The following is a 6,395-nucleotide window of genomic DNA, read 5'->3' as shown; positions in this document are numbered from 1 at the left end:
AAACAAAATGCACAGACAGCCAGACAGTATAGCACGCACTCAGACACTGGCATCATCTGTAGCTGTAACAACATATCACAGACACAGCTGCACACTTGCGCATTCCTAAATGTGTAACGGATAAATAATACAGCCGTACAGTAATATTCATTTTATCATCATATATTTAGTTAGCAGACAGCCTTATGCAGGGTGACTCACAGAGCATGGGAAAGTGCAGTGTAAAATCTAAATGGCAAATCAGAGGTATGACACACAAGTGACTACCTAAGCATCCTAAAAGCAACCCAAAGCCATAAATGTGATGTCAAATACCGATCTCTACATGCAACAAAACCAGTGTCAATCATGATGAAATAATTCAATTAAAAAAAAAACAATGGTATACATGCACATATACATCTCCAGCCTTGAACTCTAAAACAGTTAGTGATTTCAATCATTAAGTGTGTTCACAGCATGAGTTTGCTTTGAGTTTGTTTTATTCTGAGGAAGTGAATCTAGCTGAAACATTTTTTCATAGCTATGCCTTGTTTCCCCAACTGTGTTCTCCTCCATATCCATCAGCCAGGTCACATGGTGTTTTCCGCAGCTTTGGCACGTCTGGGTTTGCCTGGAGCTTGTGCGTCCCCAGGGGTTGTTCCCGCAACCCAGGACACTCCGAGCAGTGGCCTTAGCTACAAGTCTGTGGGGACAGTGCAGGCTCCTGCCAGTAATATCCCTGTCTCTCTATGTGTGGATAGAAGGCAAGTGTGTGTACACATTTTTTGGCTCTGACAACAGCTTGGTCTCTCAGGGACACGAGTATCTGCCACTGATATGACTGGTTTTCCTTTAAAGCAGCCTTCAGGGGCTAAATGAGAAAAAAAAAATCCGTCAGCCGCGAGACACTGATTTTATTCAATGGTAACATCACCTCTGGTCTCTTCTGACCTGTTTTTTTTTTCCTGGAGTATATGTTCTGATTCAGGGCATACTTGCTTTTTACAAAATCTCATGATAGCTGCCCTATAGATAGCTGAATAGTTGTACCACATTGGGGAATTGTACTCTCAAATGTCAGGGCATAAATCCAATCCTCTGATCTCGACTCATGCACTGTTTCAGTTTAATTGTTAATTAGCTATGCAGTCCCTTGCATTCCCTGGTCTCTTTGTTTCCCTAGTTCTCGGCTGACCTTCTTGGTTAAATGAAAGTTGAAAAGAAAGAAACAGAGAGGGAAGGGGGGGGGGGGGAGAGAAAGAAAGAGAGAGGAGAGAGAGAAAGAGAGAGAGAGAGAGAGAGAGAGAGAGAGAGAGAGAGAGGCAAGAAACAAGTAGAAACAAGTACAGAGACAGTAAGAAAGATCCATTCAAGACATCTTATACTTTATGGAATTTATAAAGGTATCTGTCCTTAGTTATGGTTGTAAAAACACATCTGCCTCAGGAACCAACAGAACTCCACTTTCTACTGCAGGTATGGCTGAGTAATATGGATTGTGTTCCTGAGTAAAAATTCTCACCTTGTTCTTGTTACAAACACATTCAATCCATTTTGATTCAGCTGTGGTCCATGTGATGCATCAGCTTGATGCAGAAGTTAAAAAACCACTTAAGACTTACTAGCTCAGCTAATCCTACCAAAATCTGTTTATTTTGTGCTGCGCCGGTTCCTTACTCATGTTTTCTAAACTAGATTTATATTTTTATATAGCATAAAACTTTTGGATCTGTGCTCCACCCTCTCTAAAACCATATCTCCAGACAAAATAATAAATTCTTAAAAGTCTGACGCAAGGAGATGCTCATAACTTAATACAACATGACTTTTTGTGCAGAGCTGACAATCCAAATGTAAAACCACATTCTACCAAAGTCATCTTCTGCATTTCCATGTGTATTAAGCATGGTTTGATGTTCACAAATGCCACACAATTTTATAATTGCAAATTAATCACCATTCCATTCAAATTCTAGGTGCATAAGTGAGCACATAAAGTAAATGAGGTAAATTAGGGCACTTTAGGGCATTACTTTTATTTACCACATGGGGGCGGTAAACACTTCCTCCTGACTTACAGGAAGTCAGGATAGCAGAGACCGGGGGTTACCTGAAATCAGTTCCTTGGCTGTGGCTGACGTTGTGTGATTGTCATGCAGTAGAGGAACCCATATTGATCTTGGTGCCTTTCTGTGGAGGGGGCTGTTTTTGAGATGGCAGACTAACACAAAGGACATGTTACCCACAGAATACTTCTAATTGGTGGGGTTGTAAACTGCATGGGTTAATCCAAAGGGAAAGCAGAGAGACGTGATATGGAGAGTAAATGGGGGCAGACAAGGTGGTACACAGTGCTCCAACTGTAACTCCTGGCCAAACCAAAGGCCTGTCCCACATTCCTGAGAACATCGCTGGACAATCTTTCAGATATTAAACCTCTGTCACAGTGAGACCCTGGAATGGGCAGAGATGATTATCTGCACTGTGATAACTGACCTCTTAAAAATGACCAGCAATTTCTGTCCAGCTCAGAGGAAATGTCCTCAATGTAAGCTCCCTTCTACACTAACGGGCAATGTGGGCGGGGTCTTAAAGAAGCACTCACATTTCATTATAATCAGTACATCTCTTACATCTCTCCATCTTCCACCACAGTTTTTCTCCCCTCAGTGCAATCGCCCAGTGCCTGTCCAGCAGGAATGAACTGTCAGTCTGTTTCTCCACTCTCCTCTAAGGCAATGCTGTGCTTAAATAGATGATGTCTTATTAATTCGGGTGGGGGGCAGAGGGAGGGAGAATAAGAGAAAGAGCACAATAAGAGTTATGAGATGTTCTTTGTGTTCAAGTACTAATGTGCCCTATTCCTGAAAAATTGGATTCATATTGAATTTCATATTTATTTATTCATCATGAGGTTAGGGGGCGCAGCTTTGATCCAACCCACTGGCTATCTGTACCAAGGGTAAAAGCAGCTCGACTTCACTTAAAGGGAGGGAGGAGGTGTGTGACCCGAAACAACTATCTCATTTAGGAGATTAAAAGGAAGGATGAAGAAAAGATAGATGTTAGAGAGTGTATGTGTATGTGTGTGTGTGTGTGTGTGTGTGTGCGTGTGTGTGCGTGTGTGTGTGTGTGCGCGCGCGCGAGAGAGAGAGATTTTGAGATATATGTTTTCTTTGTCAATGCACACTTGTATTTTATTGTTAACTTCATATTATTCATATTGTTCATATTATTGCTTTGGCAACACAGTGCTTCTTTGACCTGCAAATGAAGCACCATTGAATTGAAAAAAAGAAAGAGAAGATATGGTATGAGTGGCTGTGAAAAGCCCAAAGTGTTGGTGTCACCAGAAAGCAGGCCGTCACAAGCACTAATCAGAACCCAAAAAAGCAGACCATGTTTTGGGCCCATTGTAAGACATTGCACTGGTCTGTGTACGGCCATCATTTGATGGACAGACAGAGTATTTCACCCCAGGCTCTTGGCATGTCTGTTTGCATTCCAGTCCTTGTGAAATGTGTCAGCTGGTATTCTGCTCTGCGATGAGAAATCCTCTCCTTCTGTGCCTGTAGCCCGGGGACCTAAACTGATTATTCCGCTGCAAAACAAAAACAATCTCGCAGAGTACTCATGGCAAACAAAATCATGACTCACATCAACTTAAAACAGCTCTGACACACAAGAGGCAAACGCCATGGCACAGAGTGTAGAGGGAAGGTGCTGTAAATAAGCAGGTCTCCCTCTCCTTCTCCTTTTCAGGTCTCTCTCTCCATCTCTCTTTCACCCTTTGCTTTGTCTCTCTCTCTCTCAATGCCTCTCTCACTCGATCTCTCTTTCCCACTCCCTCTCTCACAGCCATGATCTCTCCTTCTCTCACATTCTCTCCGTCTCCATTTTTCTTTTTCTCCCACTGTCTCTCTCTCTCCCTCTGTCTTTTGTCTTTCGTTTCATTTCCCTCTGGTTAAGCATGACCAGGTGAATTAACATCAGATGATGTCTGACTCAAAGCTCCAACCTTTGCTTTGCCCTCTGTGAATGACTCTTCCTCAGGTTAGTTGTTCTCCTCACCTGATTGGCATGGAAAATCTCATGTCACCTCAGGTACACTGCTCCTAATTGGCTTTCACAATTACATATCCTGGATAAATGAGTCATTTGAGCAGATTTAGCCTCTGCCACTCTTTAAATAGGTAAGTCTTTTACCTTTAGCTTTGAGAAGCTTTCACTCCACCTGATATTGTGGCAGAACCCTGCCTACACTTAAAGATTAATAAATGCATTCAAATAGGAATTACTGAAAAAAAACAGAATTTGTAGAGAATTCTGCAGCATACAACAAAATGGATTGCGCACCAGTCTTATCTCTTATTCTGCACCACCCTAAGCTGGGACAGTATGGAAGTACTGTGACTTACATTGCAGTGGCATTGTAGCTATGTATGAATGTGGATTAGTGCTATGTAATAAGTACAACTTGTTACACAGTAACTACAAAATGGAGGTCCATCAACATTTAATGTAATTACATATGTATCTTTACATAATGCACGCAAAGTATCCTGAAATGAGTAACATTTGCGTGCTTACTTCAAGGACATGTTTTATTAACATATTTTACTGTACAGATATAAAGTCACTGGAATATAAAACGTTGCCAATGTACTTTAAAACTATTATCTAGTGACTCTTGAGGGAAAGGAGGTGTATGAGCTAACCTTCAGCTCAAAGAGATCCTTTTGAAAGTTTAGTGCTTTCCTCCTAGGGGGATTTCATCTTTTCTTTCTCACAGAGGCAAATTAGCCGTGTGTCACACTGGTTATTGTTGTATCAGCGCTGGACTCATGCCGCCAGGGGAGCAAAGTGCTGGCACAGAGGTGCTCATGGAAACTCAGCACCTTTGATGGTGAGGAGAGTCAGAGGGACGTTTAATTGCCTGAACCACAGGCAAAGCACAGCTCAGAACTTTGGTTCAGACCCTGTAATTAAATGCTGCCTGCTGGTGCAAGTGGAAGCTCGCCAACATCCCTGACCCCCACCCTCCAGTGTACACACACCCGCCCGCAGTCTCTCTCACGTTGCTACCTTTCCCGCCCTTGTGGTAAAGAGGCAGATGAAACCACAACCTGTGCGGCTACCTCTTCCCACACACCCAACTTGGCACAGCAAAGCAGGCAGAAACGAGGACTTCCTGTGTATAACGAATAGTGTTGTTTTATTAATGGAAGCGTGGGAATGTAGCGCCGACTTTGTGAGGGAACCTGACATGCCCTTCGATAAATTATTATACCTTTGTGGCAGGAAATCTGCATGATTTTTTTTTTTTTGCATTTCAAGAGCGTCAAATGATGGTAGTCAGCATTTTATTGTGTTCTCCTCGACATCTGAGGTTTAAGTGGTCTCTTGGGGGTTCTCACTGATTAAAGAACTTCACAGCTATTGTAACAAGGCCTTAGGAAGGAGCTGCAGCTTTTACCTCCACACAGGGAGCTCACTTTCATTCCTTAATAGCTGACAAAACTTAGACCTACTACAAACTGCATACATATATACATACCTGTATATACATACATACAAACAGGTGTACACATGCATATACATATACAGAAATATCGGTCATGGTCTCCATTGAGACCAAAGCCCCACACTCCACATACACACACACACACACACACTCACAGACACAACTCAAGAGGCTCCACCCTTTACTCTGAGCCACCAATTACTGCAGCTCGCTGTAGTGCCTCTTTATGATTTATGACTTTGCGGACAGTCCTAGCCGGAGCAACATACAAGGTCATCATGGCAACATACATATAGCGCCTGTCATATGAATCGCAAGAACAAGGGCATAGGTGAAGAACACTAAGGTAGACATCAGTAATGTAGCCTCCCTGCCAGGAGTCCAAGATACAACTGGTCTGACACAAGCCATTCAAAAGGGCTGCTCATCTCAACCAGCGTTGGGTACACGACTGCTTCCTGATGACAGGGAAATAGCTGACTGGAGAACATACTCACCTTCTGCACACCCCAGATTTAAGTGTAAAAAGTCTGAAAAGGCATCAAAGACTTTTTTAGGAGGATCTTATTTTGCATAGTTGCATAGTTTGCATATTTATCCGCTGTGACTGGGTGGTGCCACGACCAAGAACTAAATATTTCAAGGCCCTTTCAAGGCATGCATAACACTGTCACGGTCATGGTGTTCCCAGCTGCAAAATATAATTTAATATAATTTCATTTTTTACCATAACCTGAACTACCTGTATATCACTTTGGAAGTGGTTAAGCATGGCAGTTATGGATACTTTATGAAATAGTAACAATGCTTTATGAAAGCTGTATGATGTTACATTAAAACATTTTATTGCAGAAAAAGGATGGCCATATTAGTATTCCAGCACTGTCTG

The sequence above is a fragment of the Megalops cyprinoides genome, chromosome 15 (assembly GCF_013368585.1).
Source record: "Megalops cyprinoides isolate fMegCyp1 chromosome 15, fMegCyp1.pri, whole genome shotgun sequence".
NCBI classification, from domain to species: domain Eukaryota; kingdom Metazoa; phylum Chordata; class Actinopteri; order Elopiformes; family Megalopidae; genus Megalops; species Megalops cyprinoides.
This window is presented reverse-complemented; position numbering follows the sequence as displayed.